We start from the raw sequence: 24,344 nt of genomic DNA on the forward strand, positions 1-24,344 counted from the left end.
AACCATATGCAACTTTTTAACAGTATAGACCCTGTTCATTTATCCTAGGACTGAAAAAATGTATGAACTCGGAAAGAAGGAACACCTTAATTCTCTTTGGACTTGCATTGCCCCTAGCTGGCTTGCTGTTCGAATGTACATCCTTTTTATCTTTATGAATGGAAGTTGAAATTCGAATCCCGTTCTAGAAAGGAGTCGTTCCGTTGCATTAAAAAAAAAGCAGACTGATCGAGTCATAAATAATTTATGAACTTGGTATATTGATTTTCTTTAAGCACTTATAGGAAATTATACATTTGTGTCTTCAAGAAATAATTGGACCAATCTGACCACATAAAAATTATGCTTCTATATAACTCTTTGGAAATGGAACATTAATGACCTTTGGGTCATATAGTGGGGTTGGAATGGAGAGGGGTAACTCTACAAATTGAAGAGAAATAGAAGGGTCAAAAACCTGCAGGTTTTCAGACTTGTAAAGATGACCCCCCTCCTTTCCCCATGGCAGAAGTTTCAGATGAAATTGAGTTGACATCTATGTGATTACAAACCAGCCTTTCCAGAAGGAACTGACAGCTTCTAATAACAATATTAAATAGCATATTGCAGACCAGTGCCACAGAGCACTTGAGAGGTTTTTGCCCCATTGTAAATATCAATATGTAGAAGGCTCTTTCTTCAATTCAACTCAGTCCCCACGTTCAGTAAAATAGCTCCTTCTGGGTAAAGTTTAAAAAAAATTAGGGGCCAGATATTCAGCCTGTGTACATAGATCTATGTACTCTGAAATGCCAGTTTACAACAGCTGAAGATTTTTTTTTTAACTTTACATGATGCAAACGGAAGTAAAACGAGCTTGCTCCTGGTCTCATTGAGGACAGGGTTAAGTCTCATTCGGTCGAAGGTGCAGGTTTAGGGAAGGCAACAGTGCCTGTTCTTTGGGATTTCTGCCAAGAGGAATCAGCTGTAAGTGGCTGTGGCAGAAGTCCCTCGGAGTAATGTAACAAGCTCCTAAGACAGTACTGCCATGGCTGCACTGGGTATAACATGTCCAGTTCTTGGCATGACCCCCCCTCTGACTCCAGAACAATGATAACAGCTGAGTCATAGTGACCTTTTCCTTTGAACATTATATTCAAAATAGACAGTCCTTACTGAGAATGAATGCTATAAATGTAGAATGCATATATATGCTACACTTCAACACACATTTTAATACCACCCGGCACTTATTTTATGATCATGCAATAACAATTTTATTAAATATAAATTTAAAGGTCTGTTTTCTGTTTGATGTGCATTTATGTTAATACCTTACATTAGCATTTTTATGAGTGAGATTTCAATGACAAACATATTAAAATATCCCTGGGCAGTGTTCAAGCTGATGGCATGCATTCTTGTACCATTTTATTTGGGGAGCTAATATATTTTCCCATTTGTCAAACTTCAAATGATAAAGTTTAGGAACAAACAGGTCACAGGAATGGAATTGCTCAGCAGAATGGTAATGGCAAATCAAACCTTTGACCTTTAAGTTGCTTGTTCAAAGCCAATCAAAGTGGGTGGTGAGTACTGACTGACTGTCATTACAGCTGATAACCAACTGGTGGCTTATGGAAAATAAGTAAATGGTTTCAGGCTAGTTCCCAGTGGAAAAGAGTCCACTGAATAAAATCACCACTTTAGTTGATCTCTTCTTGTCAGGCTTACAGGATAGTCTAAGGTCTGACTAGGCATGGAGAGTAGATTATGTATTGGTGCATGGGGGAGCCAATATCACTTCAGTTCCAAGGAATGCCGGCCTGGAATTTTTCACAGCAGTGTCCTCTGACAACCCAGACATCTCAGAGAAGCAGGCACTAGAACTCTCTGCTTGATGTCCCCTTCTGGTTTCCTTTTGATTGTGACTGTAATGCTGGCAAACTAGGTGCCAGCTCTTGCCAAGGCTTTTGTATTCAGCCAAGTACTGACTAATTCATTGCTGGGAACCAGTCAGTTTCCCTATGGGTTACTTGGTTAAGCTGGACATTGAATTTATGACAATGTGTGGAGTGTTTAGACTCTATGAAATGCTCATAGGCTGCTTCATACATTAATCTCACTTATACTTTTGTTGCAGCTGTAAGGTAATATTAAAGTTTTTGCTTTGTAACTGTAAAATATGTTTTGCCATGAAACTGTTGGCCTTTCAGAAGGGATTGTCTTCTGTTCATTTAGAAGACTGTCAAAACTAAATTGACCATTGTGGGACCTCACAATACAAAGCCTTTGTTCCCTATTTTTATTTCCTTCTTCCAGAATTCTAACGGGAAGCTCTTTTGCATATATTGTTTTCATTGTGTAAAGGGGTAATTAACGACCATTTTTCTTTGTCTGTTTTGCTGTTTGGCCTCTCACAGGTCTGGAGCTATGAAACGGAAGTAGAGTCATAAAATCCAGTAAGCAAATACTCTTTTATTTTTTATTTTATTCTAGAACTGGCTACAAGCATTATCTTCTGTTGTGAGATATGAGGTACAAATTGACCTGGGATAAGTAACTGGTCTCTTGGGACTGAAGCAAACTGTGTCTCTTGTGATCTTTGGTATGTAGCCACCAATTATCACTACGTCCATCTTGCCATGCATGCCCAAAGTTGGTGATATCTAATTATGGGACACAATAGTTTGGGGTGTTTGCCCTGCTTTTGGGCAGTCTAACCTGAGATGATTCACATGCATGGTTGTAAATCACTTCAGATATTGTGACAGTGACTTTGGTCCCACTCTTGTCCCTATGCTTTTTCCTTTAAACTGCAAATGTAGCAAACATCTGTGTTTTTGTGACTCTTCCCCTCTCTGGATGGGGAGACCACTGTTTGGTTTGGTGTGAATTGCTTTTGAATATTCCACCTCCTTCCTTCCGCTCAAATAGACACCTGTTACAAGAGCTGAGCTCCTTGAAAAGATGGAGTTGATATGAAACTCAGAAATACGTTGTTGTGCTGGCAATGTTGTTAACCGCTAAAGTGCTCCCCAACTTATTAAAAATGATGACTTTATTAGGCATCAGTTGGGCTACATCTCCCAAAATGCACCTTGACTAGGTACTTCCATAGTGAACTGCTTGATGTATCATGGTAGATGATGTCCAATCACGGACTCTGATTTAGAGAGGAGAATGGGAGCTCGAGGCACTCAAAATTGTTTCTTTGAGGCAGAGCAGCAGCTTTTCCAAATCAGACTATTCTATTTAGCTGATTTTTTTTTTCAGGTTTTGGTAAAAATATTTTGAATGTTTGCCAACAGTCAAAGTTTCCCTGGGGTGAACCCATGTTTTTAACTAGGTCTAGAAAATATCCTTCCAACACAGGAATTCCATGAATAAACTCACATTGCAATGCATACAATATGGAGTACTACAGCTCAAAGTGAATTCAGTGTGAACTGCATTGTTTCGAGTAATCAGCAATCTTTAGGAAGACAGCTGTGGGGCTAAATTCAGTGGAATAATTTGCTCACAGCAAACAAACATTGCATGGACCCTACTGTCAGATCTGTATGTGGTGTGAAATAAAATACATGTGATGAGGAACGTAATCGTCTTAAGTTTGTGGAAATGTTCCATTTGGGAATATGAAGAGGTGAAGGGATTATGAAAAAGCCTCTAACTATATAAAAGGTGTATCTAACTATTGGGGACATCCTAAATCTGATGGTGCCTGGCTACGAACTTGATTCTAAAAAGACGTAAGTGAGTAGCCCTAATCCTATTCATTTTAAGCTTAAGTCCCATCAAAATCAGTAGGTATTAGCAAATATAAATGGCAAAATCCACAGTGCTTTGGTTAAACCCCAATGTGTGTGTGTCTGCCATGATAGTTTTCTTTTAAGGGAACATTAAAACAAGGGATCCTACTCATTGGAGAGAAACTAATTTTTTACTGCTCAATTAGAAAAATTATTCTCTTGGAGATAGCATTGTTCTCTGGGAGTATTTATGTTATCAGTCACTGTCTAATCACAGACAAAACAATCTGTTACTCAGATACAGTAAGTATAGTACAGACTCTGATTCTAATACAGACTCAGGACTGAAGAGGTGGAGCGTGCACATGTGTGGGAGGAGGTTAGGAAGGGGGTAGGCAAGTAGAAGGCAGGGGCTTAAGCTTTGAACAAGAGTATGAGACGAGCATTATGATCCACATCTAGCAGGAGGAAGAGGGAAGACCAGTGACAAAAAAGGGCATATGCTGATCATATCTTAGCACAGATAATTGGACCAGATTTGATTACAAATAAAAGAAATGATGGACAGTTGTGAATTACAAGGTTATATAATGCTGCTGAGCAGCTTCTGGTGACATCTAGAACAGCAAAGCAATAAAGAGGATTAATGGGTCTGCTTTTTCAATCTCTCTGCTAAACAACTCACTGAAAAATGCCTGGCCGTTGCTTGCTAAAAAGCACATCAAGGATCTGTATGCCAGAGATGCACAGATGTTGTGCTAATACCTGCTGCTTATGTTTTGCCTAGCAGTTAAGAGTGTGTCCAGAACACACACACACAGTTCACAGCTCATTTTCAAAGATTTCCTTTCTACTTATTGTTCACTTCATATTCCAGCCTTGTTAATTCCTGGTGGGGCCGTTCTGCTGTATGTTTCTGAGTTGGAGCATGGTTCAACAACAGGGTGACCTTTTCCAGATGATATATTTGAGTATCAAGCTCTCAGTGGGTGGTGTACAGTTTTACAGCCCTCTTGCCTGCTTCCTCCTCTACTTTGAATACCACTGGGAGCCTGCAGGGGGAGCACTGACTCAGCCTGCACCTAGGAGTGTGTGTCAAACAGGATAACACCCCTTCCACCCTCCCCTCAGCAAGATTAGCCATGGAAGAGAAGAAAAAGGGAGCCAGAGAACCTTGAAAAAAGCCTGGAGATAAGCAGAGGGCTTGTGGCAGGAGAAAGAGGATGAAGTGACTAAGACGGAGGATAAATTGGAAAAGGAAAGACAGAAGATTAATTGTCTAGGGATGGCTGAGGGAAGAAGGTTAATTAGATGTGGTGAAACTATAGGCCAAAGCTAAACTAACTGGGAGCAAAGGAATGACTTTTGGGCTGGAGGATGAGATGATTGGTTGAGGGTGCCTAAAGGGCAGAGAATGGATTGTGTGATTGATTATCTGGTCTTCCAGACAATGGCTGGGGTGGGAAGAAGGCAGAGATTGGATTGAATGGCATTCTAAGAAGGTCTTTGATTGGGTCTCCTGGGTGCTGGGTTGAGAATCGGTTTGTTAGGGAGTCTTATAGGACAGAAGATTGATTGATATGGTGGATTGTGTCCAGAAGGGGAATTGAAGAATCTTGGGCGGGAGAAGAAGTTGAAGAGGGTGGCTGATGGTGGCACAGATGTATTGACGGTCGGAGTGGGAAGGATAGAGACAGGAGTTTAGCAGAATTGTGAGAACAAACTAGGGAATTGATAAGAATCTTGGGATGGGGGAGAGAATTGATTGGGATGTATGGGCTAAGAGGTTGGCTTGGGACAGAGAATTGATTTTAGGAACAATATAAAAGCAGAGCATTGCTGGCTATGCTGAATGACCCAATTACTTTGTCTGTGTTTTGGGTGGAAATAATTTAAGGTAGCACCACAAGTTGGGTACAGTATTTTCATCTCCTCTAGCTCTGAACTACCATAGGACCCCTCTTCAGTGGAAGGAAACTTCAGAGTACACATTTCTTTATAAAAATAAGTAGTTTCATTAATGAAGTGGTGACATGCAAGGTCACGGGTAGCAGGGGAAAGTGTCTTGAATTAATAATACTTGGTTGATTTCTTTAACAAGTTTGCAGTTCCTATGCCTGCTGCTGAACTCAGATTCTAGCTGCAGTGTTCAATTAAAAAAATAAATCACTATAAAAGGAAAGACGAAAACAGGTGGGTTTCATTTCTATGTCAGCTGGTGTTTTGACATTCCCCTCCCTTCACCACTGGTGAGATACAACAGTGTACACAGGAAGAGTCATTCCGATGTCACAAAATTATTTTAAATAATTTGTATGAATATTCATGTCATTTAGTGTATGAGCTGCTGTCATGATTCCATCAAGTATCAAGGGATGGCAATAGGGTGCTATTTTGATGACCTCCTATCTTGTCACTCCTCCCAACAATCTCCATCAAACCCTTTGGGTCCAATCATGGTGGCGTATACTGTATTGCATCTAATTGCATTAATTTGAAACAGAATGAAAAGAGATACAACTCAGGGACATTTAAAAAAATCTAGGCATAATAATGTTTTAATAAGTTTCCTATTGCAGTTATGTGGCTGTGAAGCAATGTCCCTGTTATAAACCAATGTAATATAACATCTTGAGGGCCAATATTTCAATTTGGTTTGCCACATACATTCAGCTTGGCTTTGTGACAACCAGAATCATTTAGATAAGTTCTGTTTATTTTAATTTGAGCAGACTGTTATTGACTTGTGAGGGTCACCGTTGTCCCAAAAGGAGCAGTCCCAAAAGGAGCAATCCCAGAATCCTTTCTTCAAAAACTGAAGGGGAATGAAAGAACAATGGTACCAAAATGAAAAGTATTGGGAACAGATCAACCCCTAGCAGTGGAGTTCAGGATGTTTGTTCCTCATCTCAAGGATTTCTATAGAAAAGATGGCTATAAATGTGTTTAAAGATCACATTTAGGCTGTCAGATACAGACTGACCCTATACTTCTCAGGGTGCGGCTAGACTTCAAGGATCTATTGTAAAAAATAGCGCATTTTGCATATCTTTTTCCTAAACTTTTGTTGGAAGAGACTTTTCCGAAATTTGGCCCATCTAGACTGGGCCAAATTTCAGGAAAAAACCCTCTTTCGAAAGCCCCATTCTTCCTTGTGGAATAAGGAATATGGGGCTTCCGAAAGAGTGCGTTTGCTCTTCCACAAAAAAAGCAGAACAAACTCATTTCCTGGATGCGGCTGAGTGTTTCTGGGATACCACTCTAACACAACCTATACTGGAAAAATGAATAGTCTAGCAGCACAGTAAAATTAACAAATATGTATCATGAGCTTTTTGTGGGCACGACCCACTTCTTCATACCACATACATGTTTTGTTAGTCTCTAAGGTGCTTCTAGACTATTCGTTGTTTAAGTGTTTCCAGTTACAGACGAAGGGTGTGTCGAGACTACAGGGTTTTTTCGTAAAAGGTGGACTTTTTTCAAAAAAACTTCCCCTTCATTTAGAAATTAAATTGAAAGAACGTGGCATTTTTTTTCTACCGTGGTAAACCTCATTTTATGATGAACGCCTTTTTTCGAAAGTGCTCTTTTGAAAAAAGGCATTCTTGAATGCAAACGGGTCTTTTTCAAAAGAGAACATCCAGACTGCCTGGGTGCTCTTTCAAAAAAGCGGCTCACTTTTTCGAAAGGGGCTTGTAGTCTAGATGTAGCCTAACATGGCTACCCCTCTGAAGCTTTTGAACAACCTATGCTGTTTGTCACCCTTTTGCGTGTCTCTCAGCCTTGACCTTGATTTACCAGTCAGGTGGTAGTGCTGCAGCAAAGCAAATGTAATAATCTGAACTGGAGGATGGAAGTAATAAGTAGAAAATTCATGTTTGAAACTGGGTTTGAGCTGCTCTTTCCCAGAATTTCTATCTTGTCTTGAGTCACAAATTCTAAGAAAACACGAGGCCTCATATTTTGGCATTTTCCATCTGGCATTGGCTGGTTTATTAGGAGCTGGGGAACTTTTTGGGAAGAGAAGACCTGTAAAGGAAAGATGGGGTTCCACCTAAACGAAAAGTGTTAACAGATTGCTGGCATATAAAATGATAAAGATTGTTGAGTTGTTTTTAAACTAAAGGCTGAGGAAAGGCTGATTGATGTGGAGGAGCACAAAGTTCACACACCTTAGAGTGTCCTCTGTATTCTCATAAAAAAGGAGAAGATGACTGGGCCACAAAATGGCAGATGAAATTCAGTGTTGGTAAATGCAAAGTAATACACATTGGAAAACATAATCTCAAATATGTATACAAAAAGATGGGGTTGAAATTAGCCATTACCATTTAAGAAACAGATCTTGTGGTTCATTCTCTGAAAACATGTGCCCAATGTGCAGTAGCAGTCAAAGTTATACAGTAACGTTATAAAAAAATAGGAAAAGAATAAAAAAGGATTGGAAATATCATAGTGCCACTAATATAAATGTTTGCACTGATAGTAAACCAATTTTAAAAAAGACACGAGAATTAGAAAAAAAGGCAACAACATGATTAGCAGCACTGCAACCCACCTTTCCCCGACTCCTTTATGGGTCAGGACCCTTACAATTACACCCCCAGGAAATTTCAGATTTAAATAGCTGAAAACATGAAATTTATGACTTTTTAAAAAAAACCTGTGGCTGTGAAATGCACCAAACTTGACTGTGAATTTGGTATAACCCTAATACTAATATCTTAGTATCTAAAATTATAAATATTGACTATATACCTGTTTTTCAAGTGTGCTTGCACTTGTCGTGACACACACAAGGTAATGTACATCCGGGCTGGTCAGAACATTCTGAATGAACAATCTGAGTTATTGGCACGTTAAAGAATATGTAAGTCTTACAATGAACTACAGACTCTCTGCCTGGCAAGCCTTCCTTTGGACGCTTTAGCCAGAGTATGGGGTAATGGCCACTGCTGTGAGTTATTTAGCCAAGTAAGGGCACATGACTTATGTGACTCTGGATTCCATCTTGTGCCTCTAATTTCCCACCAATAAAGACTGAGAGCATTCCCTCCACATGGGAGAAGGTATAAAAACACTGGAAGGATCTCCATTTTGCCTCTTTCTTTCTCTGATCTCAGGACTATGAACTGACACTAAAAGGTGCCTTTTTTTTGGAAGTTACCGGAGGCCTTATAAGCCAGCAGTTCATACCATCACTGCTTCAAACCTGATGCAAAAATTCAGCAATGATAGTGTGTATATATAAGATTCCTTCAACCATTGAAAGCCTCTCCCCTTTCTTTTCTCTTATAAATAAGCCTTTATATATTAAATATTAAAGGATTGGCAATAGCATGCTTTTGGGGTAAGATCTGAGTTATATATAGTTCAGGCTATGCAGCTGATCTCTCGGGATTGGAGGAACCCTTTGTTTGATAAAACTGGTTTGAAAGAATCACTCATTAGTAGCTCCACTGTCTGAGTGATGAGACAAAGGCTGGAATGCTTCAGGAGACTGCAGTTTGGACTTCCATGCCTTGAGGCAGAAGTTTACTTTTAGTTTCTGGCTTTGTATATCTTATGGAAAAATAACCACCAGTCTCGTGAGAGTCTGCCCTGTTTCTCAGGAGTTGGTCCTGACCTTGGCATCTTCAGCTGTGACGCACTGACGTTCTGTGACCGCTTCATTTCAGGCACGTAGTTGATTACTCATTTGATTTTTGATATTTGAGGTACCTAATGCTGGGAATAATGTTCAGTTTAACAGGCCACATTCAGTCATGCGGTCATATGGACTTGAATAGAATTCTATTAATTTAGATCAGCATTAACTCGGCTTCAAGGATACCGAGCCATGTTATGGCATAGTTCTGTTCTCTATGGGCTCTTAGCCCACCCTTGCCACCATCATATCTGAGTGCCTTGCCATACATCAAGTTTTGAATTTTGATTTAGGAGTCATAGTTATGGAGAGACTGAGCACACCCCACCAAAGCTGATACATTCCTCACATCTGCAAAATGCTTATGCACGTGTATAACCTGCATCATATGATTAGCCCATTCATTTTAGTGGTACCGCTCGCAAGCTTAGTTACCAGCACGCTTAGGTGCCTTGTTGAACAGGGACTATGCTAGCAGACATAGTCATCCATAAACAGATGAAGTAACATTGAAATCTAGGTAGCAAGGATGTAACTCAGAGCAATATTTGACCCCTGTTTCCATGGATGAATACTCACTCTACTGCTCAACTTAGAGAAGTAGTATTTACCAGGATGGCTGGAAAAATTTGCATGGGGTGCTGAGAGGCATTGAACCACATTGGATAACCTGTATATGATGGAAGCCACTTCAAGTCCAAGGGTATGGCAGCACCCCCAGCACTCTTCTAGATCCAGCACCTGTGGTATTTACTCACCTGAGCTGAATACAATCAGCATCAAGAAGCCTCAAACATTCTGTCTGGGTTGCATTTCAAAACATAGAAAAATGTAAGGCTTGACAAGGGATCAAAAACTAGCTTTAACTCTTGATACTGCTGCCTAAAAGGATTAAATAACTTTTCAACTGATATCCCAGCACTTCCTGCTGAATTTATAAATGAATGTCTCTAGATCTCTTAAACTGCATTTTATATTAACCTTTTCTTTTCGTTGTGAAAGAAGCCAAGAACAGTGGCCATAGTATAATGTGATTTACAGAGGTCATAGAATTCTCATTTCAACCTATTGCACGCAATCAAATGGCAGATGAAGGTCTCACCTTGATAGCTGGATACTTTTGTTTCTCTTTTCTTTTTAAAGGGTAAATACAGCAGATTTGGTAGGTGTGCAAGCAATGAGGATGGCTGTACACATACTTAACATCAGGTTTCTTTTCTTGATGGGTGAAATTTTACAAATGTTCTGTTAATCAGAATATCCACATTACTTTCAAGAAAATAACTCAGAGGAGGGATAATCTTGGCAGTATTCCCTATAAGTGTAAAATGGAATATGTCAGTCTGACCCCATACTTTTTCTGAGATGAAGATCGTTATTTATATTGAATAATATCACTACCCCCAGTACATTTTAGGGCCTGCCCTCTGAAGATCTCAGCATAGCACTGACATTTGATCTAGATTTTACAAAAGGAGAGGGCAGTAAGAACCAAAAAGCCTTTTCTACCAGTGGGACCAATGTGATTCCCCCAAGTTCAAGGACTGTTCTCTGTTGGTCACTAGCTCAAAGGGAATGGAATGGAGAAGGAAGGAGAGAAGCTGGGGTCCAGTTTCTAGACTCAGCTTTCGATCTCTACACAAAGAGGAACACGCTTCTCCTCACAACTTCTGTGAGGGCCAAAAGTATAACACTGTTTTCAAAAAAATATTAGGTAAATGCATGGAGGACAGATCAATCAGTGGCTATTCGCCATGATGGTCAGGGATACAACCCCTTGTTGTGAATGTGCCTAAACCTCTAACTGCTAGAATCTGGGACTGGATGATGGGATGGATCACTCGATAATTGCTCTGCTCTGTTCTATTTCTTTCCTCTGAAGCACCTGGCATTGGCCACTGTTGTAAGACAGGCTACTGGGGTGGATAGATCATTGGACTGACCCAGTATGACCACTTGACTGATAACAGCAGAGGATGTGTTCCTACTGAAGGCTTGGGCAATCTAGGAGTGGTTATTCCTCCCTGAGATGCTATGTCTCTTGATTCTCTTGCTGAGAGGGGGACATTTTGCCCTGTCACTTAATCATGGCTGTGCCTCTCTGGGACATCTGAGTCCCAATTGATGGAGTTTCACAACTCCTTTGTGATGCAAGTATGAATATACTCACTTTATAGAAAGGCAGGCTAAGCAAAAGTTCTGTCTTGGAACAGACTGTTCCTTGACTAGACCTTCTACTTCCTTTCCTGGGAGCTGTTTCCACTCATTTACAACCTGAATTTAATCTAGTAAATCAAATACAGGTTTGGAATACTATAGAACTCACTAGTTCTGGCTCTGAATCTCTTGCTTTCATGCTCCATTCTTGTAAGTGATGATACATTACTTCAGCCTGGGAGAACAGAATATGATGTTACCAATTGCATCTGCACATGTGCAAGCTCAATCCTGTTCTGATTATATGAAAATAGGTTAATTTTAAAGACTGAAAACCTTGACACTGTATCTTTAAAGGAACATTAAAAAATGTCTGGCAGCTAGCTGGACTGTATTCTTCACTCCCAGACCCTAGAAGCATAAGGAAAATGAATCCTGCTCACTAGCATGGTCTGAAGTAGGAATGGCTAGAGTCAGGGCCAAATTAACTCCACTGGGGGCCCAAGACTAGTACATTTTGTGGTTCCTCCAGGCTCTGGGATGGGGCCAAAAACGAGAGTGTGTGAGTGTGAGTGTGAGTGTGAGTGTGAGTGTGAGTGTGAGTGTGAGTGTGAGTGTGAGTGTGAGTGTGAGTGCGCGCGCACCACTGGAAATCAGGCTGAGAGTATGGCGTCAAGGAGGGAGGGTGCAGGAACAGCCTGGTATTCAGGGCCTGGGAGGGAGGGAGGGTGAGCGGGCTAGGGGTGGGGATGTAGGGTCTGGGAGTGAAGCAGGGTGCGGAAGGGATAGGGGATTGGGGCACACACTTGGTGCAGCTCCCATTTGACAGAGGGAACAGGTGGTTCCGCACCACACTGCATTTGCAGGCACAGTCCCCTGCCACTCCCATTGGTTGAGATTCCCAGCCAATGGGAGCGGTGGGGGGGAAAGCCTGCAGACAAGTGCAGGGACAGAGAGCGTCCCTCCATTATTGACAATGATTGTGGCTCCAGCCTGTTGGGAATGTGCGTGGGGCCACCTGCTCCTCCCCACACCATGTGTTGCTGTCCTGGAATGCAGGGACTTAATCCCCATTTCATAATCTGGTCCTGGATGGAACACCAGATTCTGGTCAGAGGCCTGGCTCCGGTTCAGGAAAGTCTGTTGTAATATTTGAAGTCCATCTCTCCTAGACAAACTTATAGGCAGAGGGAGCAGAAATGTCTGATCAATGAAGATTCAGAATAAAAGATGTGTTGTCTTTCCATGTCATGGGGGACATTTTCAGAACCAGGGTGGGGAGGAAATGACTCAAAACAAAAAGTACAGCCAGTTGAAATTTTGTTTCACAAAAATGAGAAAATATAAAAGTATTTCTGGTTTTTAGTGTTCAAAATAGTCGTTTTTCATTTTACGAAGTTCTTTGTCTTCTAAAAACATTCAAAACTTCAAAGAGAGCTTGGTGTGAGTGAAAACCGGAGCAAATGCACCCAATCAAGGAGTGGGGAAAATGCAACATTTCACAACCTGTATCTAATCAAAAGCTGAGGGGGGAAAAGAGTGTTCATACACCTGAGAAACTTTACTAGAGCTGAAATTGTTCATGATTTTTTTAAAAAACATGCTATTTTTCAATTAATTTTGAACCAGCTCTACTTAAGTTGCTGAGCCCTGTTTAGTAAGGTGTGTGTGTATATTTTAAAAATTGTTAAAAATTTGAAGTTAATGGCCATATACTGGCCGCTGCCTTCACAGAATGATTTTGGATGTACAGTTCCCATAGATAGCTTTTGAAATCTCAACCCTTGGATTCCTGAAAATACACGTTGTGCAGAATTTGCCTGTGACCCTGCCAGGACAAGGGAAATTGTCTGTTGAAAACGGCCAATTCAAGAAAAGATGTCTGAGGAGGATGTTATTTTGAGCATGGAAAGGGAAGACAAGTAAGAAAGGAGAGTTGCTGGATAAAATATAGCATAGCGAACTGGTAGTAATGATACATGTTGCTAGAGCCAGGTAAAATAATTTGTTGAAACATTTTTTTCCAGATTGTAAAATTCCTCTCTGCTTCTTGACACACATTTCTGAAACTTTTTGAGAGAGAGAAATTGTTTTGTTTTTAGGAAAACTCTTCCAAACTTACTTATTTCCTGTCTCCCCTTCTTTCCAGTGGAGGCAGTGGAAATTTTTCTAAGGGTACATCTGCACTGTGGCATTATTTCAGGATATGTCCGGTATCCCAAAATAGCTATTCCTTGTCTTTGAAGCAAGCCAGTTATTTCACAATATAACAGGCTGGCTATTCCAACGTCCCTGTAAACCTTGTTTCACAAGGAATAAGGGACGTGTCAGAATAGTGGTTTATTGCAAATTTTGGTGTTGTGTAGACAGGGTTACAATACAAAATAAGCTATTTCAAAATACACTCAAAATAAGTTATGTAATTTGTGTAGCTCAAATTGCATAGTTTATTTCGAGCTACGGGTGCAGTAGAGATATACCCTAAGAAACAAAGTGAAATGTAGTTGAAGATTTCAGTTTTTTTGGTCAAAAGAATGAAAGATAACAAACTTTTCAATGAAAATGTTTCCTTTCTGTTCAGATTTATTAACCATATCGACTTTTTTGGGTTTTGGACTATTCTGCACATTAACTAAGGTGATAGGGCAGGGAAAACACACCTGACAAGGATTTAAGAAACCTGTCTTCTTTCGCTGGTTCAGACATTGACTATTGCTTTCATTGCTCCGTGCCTCAATTTCCCTACCTCTACAATAAGGATAATAATACTCAGTCACCTTTTGTAAAGCACTTGGAGACCTACACACAGTATGTTCTCTATAAGGTCTGGTAATTAACTAAAAATGGGAGCAGGGCCTTAGTTGTGTCACAGACCTGAGATATTGGACCCCTAGTACCTTGGCTTGTGTTGGGGTCCTTTGTACCCATTTCCAATGAAAGCATCAAAAACAACAAAAGTACTTACCCCGAAGTTCAGTTTAAAGCAACTTGAAATCAGCATTTGTTTAAAGTAAAAAAAATCTCTGCTAGACACAGAACATGCTGAGAGTTCCCCATGGTGAGAGATTTTTAAATAATAAATTCTGCCTGGTATCAGCCCTAATTAGCAAACTGGATTTGCTCCTGTCACATGTGTGCTTCTGTTCTTCTCAGGACTTACTTTTATTTAAAGTGGCGTGTGTGAGGCAACCACACACCTGCAGTGAGAAGGACATGTTTTTTTCATTGTTTGTTGGTTTTCTTTAAGCAGTTAAAGGCATGTGGTACTGGATGCTGTAGACATAGACAGGAAAGGAAACTGTGATGTCTTGAAGACAGAGAAGTCTCCAGCACTAAGGGCACTTCTGAAAATGTAGACTTTTAAGTTAGGAGCTAGTGGCATTGGGACTTGGCATTTTCGGGCAACAGGAATAAGAATGAGATCGAGTTGTCTATATCCATCCTTTTTGTCTCTTTGTAGCCAGCTTGCAGAGAGTTCTTCCGGGGGGTAAGTTTTAGGAACAAGCAGCTGGAGGCAAGCCAATTGATCTAATGTTTAAAGTTTGATTTAATTTTTTTCCCAATCAGGAAAGAGCGACTGTGAAAATGACATACTGGAGTTCTGCATTTATTCATTCTCTGTGGCTTACTACTCTTTAGGGTTTTTCTTGCCACCAGCCCTGCAGACTTAGCCTGGTCCCTGACAAATGAAGGTGTGTTCTTTCTGCCTATTTCATCACCAAAACAAATGATTCTCTGGTTTCATGTACCACAGCTGATAATTTTGCTGATGCTAGAGGCAGAATAGTCTCCATCTTCTTTTCCCATGGCTGTCTTGGCTCTGAAGGTATATTAATATCTTGATTTTGTTGGTGAAGCAAGCCGATGTGACTGGCAGATACACAAGGAACAGCCTTGGTGAATGAGAATGCACAATCTTTGCATTTAGCAGATCCAACAGTGAAGCTGATTAGAAATTTGGGCCACAACCTGCCACTTAATGATAAGTCAATTACAAAGATCTCGATTATAATGATTTACAGCAGAGGTGAGGGCAACACAATATGTCACAGAAATCTAAAATAGATTCAGCTCTAATCTGTTCTTACACTCATTCTATTGGCCAAACATAAAACTCTAGCTACACAAAGAATTCCTCATCCAACCTCAGAAAAAATATTTTCTGTCACGGAAGCCTCTGCAGTTTTTATTGAAAGATACCTACAAATTATAATAGGAATCAGTCCTGAATGGTCAGGGATGGGATGGATGATCTAGTAGAGACTTGTCATTGGTAACTCTGCCAGGATGGGCAATCATTTTTGATGGGGGGGAGGCCACTCCAACAATTTGGAAAGTGGTTGAGGGCCACAATCTTCTAGGGTATTAATGGAGGAGCTACAGCGTATGGGATGGAGGTTGGGTGCAGAAGGGAGCATGGGGTAAGGGACAGAGTTTGGGTGAAGGAGGCAGGTGTGACCTGGGGCACTAGACTGGAGTTAAAGTCTGACTTAAGACAGGGAATTGGGGTACAGGAGGAGGCGCAGGGATTTGGGTTGTGAACTAGGGCAGGAGGGAACTGTGATCTGGGCAGTGGATTGCCAGATCTTGGAGGGGATATGGGTACAGGACAGGGGCAGAGGATTTGGGTATGTAGATTAGGGAACAGAAGCAGGGGGCAGACGATTGGGGAAGGGAGTGACTGGGGTACGAGAAACAGGCTGTGGCCAGGAGAATTACCAGCCAGCAGCCGTTCCTGAATCATCCTCCCTGCCTGCCAGTGTTCCCTCCAGATTGTGCTGTAGCACAGCTTCACAGGAATTAATCAGCCCTGCCCAGTCAGAAGCTCAGGGGTCTGGGCATGGAGCCCGGAGCCTATGACTGGGCAGGGCTGATCAATCACTTGTGGCACAGCTTAGAGGGAACACTGCTGCCTTTCCTGCCCCAGCAAAGGTAGCAGCCATATGCTCTGGAGCTTCCCCCCTCCCTTCTGGACTTACGGTTTTTAAAGAAAAACTGTCCTGCAGCCATGTTTCTGAGCGGTGTGCAGTTGGGGAGAGGCAAATGGGATCCTGCCTGGGGCTTCCTGCAGAATCCACGGGCCGGATCGTGTGGCTTGGCAGACAGGATTTGAACTGTGGACCATATTTTGCCCAGGCCTACTCTATGTAATTACATTATAGTTTTCTCATTGTACTACATCAGACTCAATATGTACATGCTTTTAATAGCAGAAACATGGAAGAGGTGAGAGGATATATGTGGAAGATTCTATCTTCACAGCAATCTGAAAGTGGGCATGTTGCAATAACCTCTATAATTACCCACATACTAACCTGCATCTTGAACAGTCTGTTCATCTTAGGTAAGCTTGTGTAAGACCCTGTGGGTCTAGAATATGGGATTACAAGAGTTCTGAGTTCCCACTGCTTCCATATAGCCATTAGATGCGTAAGACAGGTTTCTGCTGAAGGCTGCTGTGATGCTAGCAACTGCAGGATATACCCTCCACTCCCTGCACAGTTTGGTGATTGGTTTGTGCTGGTATATAAACCAGGAAGCTAGCATGGGGGAGCTATCTGGGCAATCATGCAGACTTCCTCCTTCAGCCTCAGACCTTGGCTCTCTATGGATCCTAGATCTGTCTTCTGACTGTGTCTTTCCCAGCTCTGTTACTTGTCAGGTACCTGACCTTGATTTCCTGTTATCCTGATCTGGCTTGAACCTGATCTTGCTACTTATCCCTTGACAGCAATGCCATAACTGATTGGTGCACATAGCCCAGAACTGGTAGTGTGTTTGTGTATGGGTGCTTTCTTACACAACAATCTTCAATATTTTCAATGGTTTTCTGTTCATCTATGAATCCAAATCAACTGTCCTTCTAGGATTTCTGAACTGTTTATGGATTATCTTCACCTTACTGCTTTGATCTCATTCTCTTGTTCTATCAGCTATTCACTTCAGTCCTCCAGTTGTTGCATTCTTCATGTGTCTTCTCTAGGATTCAGTCACCAATTTAGCTGTGGTGACTAATTTCAGGAATCTACACCCCATGTGTTATTTTTGTGATGACTTCATATTTAAATATTTTATCCCTTCCCTGCCCTTCCAATTATCTTTATGTTAATAAATGGTGTTTTCCTCCTCTATGAAATGTATTGCAAGAGATCAATTCCCTTGCAGTATATTTTATGCTAGTCCAGGTTCAAAATAGGGAACTCAGGTCCGTGCAAGCCATCAAATATGTATATCCATTGCTGGCTTATAGACCTTGCCATCCAATATTAGGCCTGAAAATCTGAATTCTAGAAATAGAATTATTTTAAACTTTTAAAAATCATTTATGTCTAAGCAAGATTTTTAAAAGTTCCCATATACTGTAGATATAGTTCAGACAATAATGTTACCTACATTGTATATTTTAATAGAACTTTCTTGACTGCTACATTTTTCCCAAAGCAAGGAATTATTACAGTGAAAATATAAATGTCATCTTTCTTACATTTTGGAATTTTACAAGCAGTATTATATTAATAGAAACTTGGGAATCCCTACATTTGAAGGGGAGTAAATAATAATAAATTCAGTCATTTTCATTCTTTGTCACGGAATGACAGTGTAATGTTACATTATGATTCAGCACACACCATCCACACCAAAAAGCTTATGTTCTGGGGTCCAGAGCTTTTCATTAAAGACCCAAATAGTGCATCATAACCCTTTGAAAACTTGCAGTTGGCAGGCTGGTAGTGTTCCAAATGCTGGCAGGTGTACTAACTGAAATATGAGATGCAAACTCTTTTTTCTTTTCTCTATTTTCAGCCAGATACAATTTAACAGCATTCTGGATTATACACCTTCTGTTAACAAAGGGAAAAGAGCAAGGAAACCCTGTCAGGAAGTGCGTCTGAAAAGGAAAGTGTGTTTCAATGAATCAGTTCAGCATTTTTGTCCACCTAATCCTGTGAAGCAGCATGCTTTGGCTAGTTAAAGGTGACTAACCCAATCCCATCTGTTCACAGGAAAAGTGACTGAAGATGAATCCAAAGGGACTTTCATGATTTGAGGATGTAAAAATGCAGGTGGAAATGAAAGCAAAAGGACAAAATGTTGAGGTCGCAGCTGAAATTAAAGGTGAAGGGCTAATAAAAACATCTTACCTTCCTTCTCTGTCTAAAGGAAGTTAGCCCAAGAGGAAATTTCTGAGAAAACTGATTATTAAAAATACTATGGGTCTTTGTTAAGCTTGTTGGGTTTTATTTTCATTATCACAAGAGGGGAGGGTTAGTTGGCAAAAGATAACACTATAGAAGTGATAGGGTCTCCTTGCCCCCGTCAGATGTGGGGAGAAGGATGAAAGTCTCTGAAAGGCCGCACATATATCCTAATAGGAAAACCAGCATCTCTGCCCTCCCAAATGGAATTATCTGAGGAAAGATTGGACGCAGGTGACTGGTCCCTACAGGGGCAGCAGAGGCAGGGAGGGCCACCCAGAGGGGGCAGGCAGAAAGTATGTTGGGCACCCCATTTAGCAATTAAAATTTTGGCAATCTCATAAGCTATGATTGGGAGCCAAGCATTCCTCTTATTACTTCTTCTGTGAAACATTGGGAAAAATTTTCAGATGTGCTTGTGTTGCTTTTTTAAAACCATTGAAATAAAACAGGTGCTTTTGAAAATTTTACTCAGGAGCATCTTTTTTACCCTGATCTTCTGCCTATCCTCCCCTACTCTTTTCTGCTCAGCAAGAGCAGAGGAGGAGGAAGAGGAGGTGTTTGGTGCCCTTGGAGGACAGCACTTTTCTCTCTGAAAGCAAATGACAGCAGGAGCCACTTAGGACACTGAATTTTGCTGTAAATTGAGTGACACTTCACTTCAAGGAGTATTGGAAGTCTGTTGAAATATACTGAAGCCATTCAGGACTTGTCCGTGAACATATGTTACAGCACTTTAAATGTACTGGTACAGTTAAAATGGTACAACCATCTCAGTGGCTTCAGTTATATCAATAGAAAACAGAAACAAAGTACAGGCAGTCCCCGGGTTACATACAAGATAGGGACTGTAGGTTTGTTCTTAAGTTGAATTTGTATGTAAGTCGGAACTGGTACATATTGTAGGGGAAACTCTAGCCAAACATTTCTCCAGAGCTCAGTTTTATTCTCCCACACCTCACTTCCCTCAGTCCTTTATTCTCAAGCTGAAGTGTCTGCTGAGAAAAGCCACTCCGCGTCTCCCTGGTCTGCTGGGGGGGGGGGCGCTAGCTTCACGTCTCCCTGGTCTGCTGGGGGGAAGCAGCTAGTGTGGGGTTGCCTCATCCCGTTTGTAAGTAGGGATCCGATGTAAGTTGGATCCATGTAACCCGGGGACTACCTGTAAGTAAAATTAAATAGAATCAACCATGACTTTTTTAAAGTTATGGTTTAAGGGATTATTAGTACCAAAGAAGACTGACATTTTAAAATACAGCAATAACCTGACATTGTCTTGTGAATTATGTGCATTCCTCCTATTTGAACATTTTGGGAACCGCCCTAACCTGTCTCGGTATTTATGATTAGCCAATACAGTGCTTCTGTTCCATTGCTGGGGGTCTCACATGGTGAACGGCTGACCACTCCCTACTGCCACTAAAGCTAAGGGCAGTTAACCAGTTGAGAACTGAGTCCTAAGCATATATCCAAAGTGTGTATAGAAGGTCTAATTCCGCAATAGGAATCAATGAGTTTTGCCATTTAATACACTGGGAACAGGACCACATTCTTAGTCCTCATAAAACATTTGTGTAACAGTCTCATGTACTTAGGGTGCATCTACACAGCAGGGCTCAAGCAGAAATAAGCTATGCAACTTGAGCTATGTCAATTGCGTAGCTTAAGTTGAAATAGCTTATTTTGGCTTTTGGTGCTGTCTACATAGCAGGAAATCTGAATTAGAGCACTCTTCCTCTGACTTCCCTTATTCCTCATAAAATGAGGGTTACAGGAGTCAGAGCAAGAAGTCCTCCAGCTCAACATCATTTCAATATTATATCAAAATAACTGCTTGCAGTGTAGAGTCAGACTGTATTATTTTGGAATAACATCTGTTATTCCAAAATAACCTTCTGTGTATATGTACCTTTACAGAGGAACTTATACCAATATATATTATTGCTATTAAGGAAGGAATATAAGCTATACTCAGGTAAAGCACTGTTATGCCAATATAGATGCATTAACAGTAGGGGCTGTACAGATTTAAAACAATTTGGTGGCAAAATTATACTCCCTAGCTGAAACAGTTAAATAGATACATAGATCAGGGATTTCACTGTGACCTAACATATAAAGCCATGATCCTGCACCATTAATGTTGATGGAAGTTTGAACATTGACTTCAGAGATTATGAGATCAAACCCTTGAATTTCTATTTATTCTTCAGCAGCTGTACAGCCTTCCCATTATGGCTTTCTGTAGTTTAGACCTGGCACAAATACTGTTTGTATTGTGGCATCTAAACCGGAACAGGGTTAGGTGATACAGTCGTGTAAAATGGCTTGGACCTAATAAACACTAGAATTTGGACTGCTGGCAACAGTATTTCCTAGTGGAAAAATATCTTGCAGATGGGTTCCATTCTATTTGGAAAATTGGAAATAAGAAGTTAAAATTTCAGGTTTTGGACACAGTATGATCCATGGAAATTCTAAGTAGTATATACAACATATTGTTAGTAGTAGTAATAATAATAGTATGAAAATACACTGCCAGATTTTACCTGCATGTAATAAACATGACAGGTTAGTTCAACCAGTTAGCTAGTGTTTGACCAGGTCAAAGTATATACAACTACTTCTGCAGAGAATTTTTTTTTAAAGGAAATTTCAAATTTTCCATAAGTTTTGACCACCCTGTAAGCTGGTTTAAAATAAAATGAGATTTTCTTTGGTCAGAATTTCCAGAATTAAAAATCTTGAGTAGCTCTAGTCAGTGGTCTCAGCATCATATCCAGGAAAATGTCTCCTTTCTATAGGGCAGCAGAGTTCAGATATACTAAAGGGATGACAAACTACAGCTCTGAAAAGAGACCTTCACATTCATTGTCCCCACTTTTTAAATCCCAGCCAACTGATCAATGTAATTGCATGAATAGGGTGTCTAACATTGGATACAAGCATACCAGAGTCCATAGATTCCCACCAGCTTCAATGAACTTTGGAGCTGACACTAGAATCTATACTGAAACACCAAAGCCTTAGATGTATATTTAGCTGATAAATCTGGATTTTAGTGCCTAACTTTTGGCATGCAAAAATTGAAAATTGTAGCCTATGTGTTTGGTATCCAAATTTATTGCACAAGATCTGGAAGAATGAGTGAAACTACCAGGTTGGAAAATGGTATTTGGCACAGGACTTTGAAAGGAAAAGGTTAAAAGGGCTGCAGAAAACCATATTTTTTGTACTTGTGATTTACAACAGTAACCTGTCTCAGCTGTATCAGTATGATGAAAGAGAAAAATGAGAAAAGCAGCAGGAATAGATCATTGTAATAACAACAACAATGTTCTCTATCATTTTGGACTTGTCACTCTAGAAATGATTAAATCCTAGCCTCATCCAATGTATAGCGAGTAACTGGCATGCTTCCAAAATGAATTAGTAACAATCATACAAAGCCTGGAATTTTCTATGTAGTACAGAGTTTGCCAGAACCTATTTTTAAGGGCCTACTATAGAGTTTGAGCTAAAATCCATTGGATTCAATGAGCTTCTATCTATTGACTTCAGCAAGCTTTGGATTTAGCCCACGTGATTTTCAGATCCTAATGTTGACTGTGCCATGCTCCTTATTGTCCCCAAACTGCCCAACAAGAAAAGATGACTAAGAATAAAAGCTTCTCTCTTTGGTCTTGTGTTCCAGTCCCTCATGAATTTGTGTTTTCACACAATTTGGGAGAATGCTAATGGCTGAAATGATGAAAACTCATTTTAAAAATTAAATTAATTAAATTTTTTAAAACTCTTTGCTGAACCTCTCTGATACCAGTTTGGGTGTTTATCTTTTAATACAAGGTTGGCTGTTCTCCACTGGTCTGAGAGCCATATGCTCTCCCAATATATTTTAAAGCATGGCCCATGTGCTAAATAAATTCCATAATCAAGCCCCCTTCCTGGTCTTTGCCTTTATTAACAAATTTTGAGTTGGCAATTTAACAATATTCAGTTCAAACCCATTTCCAGGCTTGGCTAATTTTAAGATCCTTCCCTGAGATCTGCTCAGCCAACAGCTGAGACCCTCTCTCTCCACCTCCCTTACTTCTGGATAGAATAACAAGCCACCTGCCTCAATGAGTTAGTAAAGCAGAAGCGATCATTTTCCAGAAGGGCATGCATTTGCAAACAAGATGAATTGTAGAGAAGTATGACCAAGGTGAGTTCAACAGACATTTTCCATATGTTAAAACCTTTGTTAATATCATCTGTCAGAGTTGGGGGCCAACTCTGCTATTCTGTCGGGGTTTGTTATTCCACAGGGCCAGGGCCCAACAGGGTTGTAGATTCGCTTCAACACAGTGCCGATTAGGGATAATGTTCTTTATTTAGCTCACTACTCCACTGCTACTACATTTCACAGGGTACACTCTAGCAAGCGAAAGCACTACTGAACAATGGTTAAAGGAGTAAAAGGCTCCTTGGAATGCTCACATCCCTTCAAGTCTGAGGGGAGTCCTGTTCCCGTTACCTCGCACCCATCCGCAGTGGACGTGGCTTCAGCATGGGGGGAATCCTGGTCAGCCCTCGAGGTTGGGTCCCCAGTTGAGACTCAGCTAGGGGTGGGACTTTCTACACTGGTTATACTACAGTTGTTTACCAGGTGTGCGCGTACCTGGCTCAATGCCATGCTTATGACTCTTATGGGCTGAGTCCAAAGTCAAACCGCTTAGCAGTTTCCCAGCTCAAGGCATGGGTTAATGCTGATAAAGCCCACAGCTGCTGTTTGGGCTTGCAGAGTCCCATACTATGCTAAGGTGGGTACAGCGGGGATAGAAACTTCCATCCTAGGCCTGCTAAGCTGCAGGACCCACATATGACTTTTATGTGACCGGGTTAGATGCCTTTAGCTGGTAAATGTTTTCATTCTGCCCTCCTAGAGCTTGAGGGCCTGATTTTCAGAGCTGTTGAGCACTCATTTCCATTAGAGTCAATGAGGGCTCCAGGCTTCTCTCAATCCAGCTGTTAATATCCGGTCACTAGAGCTCAGGAAGTTTGCTTTTTAATGAAACTTTTTTCACGCTGGTTTTTGCATTTCTGAACTGTCCAAGCTAGAATCACGGATGCACTGTTCAGTCTGGAGCATCTTCCCAACTGACTGTGAAGGGAAGTGAGACTTGCTTTGGCTGCATAATGCCATCATCTCTACCCAGCAGTCCTCATTACCAGGGCTTTGTATGGGGGGAACCCCCCACTATTGCTATATTTCTCATGAAATAAAATGTATTCCTACAGACTTATCCATACTGATCATTTTTAACGATCAGTACTGATATTTGTGCAAATATACTCCCTAGAGACAGAGGCAGGTGAAGTTCATATGCCTTTCCAATCTAGTTGGATGCATAAAGGCTCATGAAATGCTTTCCCCAAATTGCTACTATCAGTGTTCCATTAAGAATACCATGAAAGGTACTGAGCTGTTTATTTAGTCACTTTTCCATTCCGTCATGTTACCCTGGGAACTTGGCTAGATGTACAAGCTCTGTACTAGGAGAAGGAGGATAATTGGCCTGCTTCCTGCAGCACTGTATTTATAAGAATATCTTTCAGTGATCTATGTCTGTA

General features: G+C 40.8%; 1 long non-coding RNA gene across 2 annotated transcripts in view; it reads left to right on the forward strand.

Moving 5' to 3' along the window:
• LOC102453810 (uncharacterized) overlaps positions 1 to 19,158 on the forward strand; it is a 101,882-nt gene extending 82,724 nt beyond the window's left edge. The window contains exons 4-5 of one of the 2 annotated variants that reach the window (XR_012901142.2): positions 2,403 to 2,441; positions 18,343 to 19,158. This is a non-coding gene — a long non-coding RNA (uncharacterized LOC102453810). Of the gene's footprint in view, positions 1 to 2,402; positions 2,442 to 2,478; positions 2,642 to 18,342 lie in introns of those variants that run through there. The other variant, XR_012901143.2, reaches the window with a different exon arrangement.
• The last annotated feature ends 5,186 nt before the right edge of the window (positions 19,159 to 24,344 follow it).

The sequence above is a fragment of the Pelodiscus sinensis genome, chromosome 1 (assembly GCF_052426305.1).
Source record: "Pelodiscus sinensis isolate ZL-2025 chromosome 1, ASM5242630v1, whole genome shotgun sequence".
Taxonomy (NCBI): Eukaryota; Metazoa; Chordata; order Testudines; family Trionychidae; genus Pelodiscus; species Pelodiscus sinensis.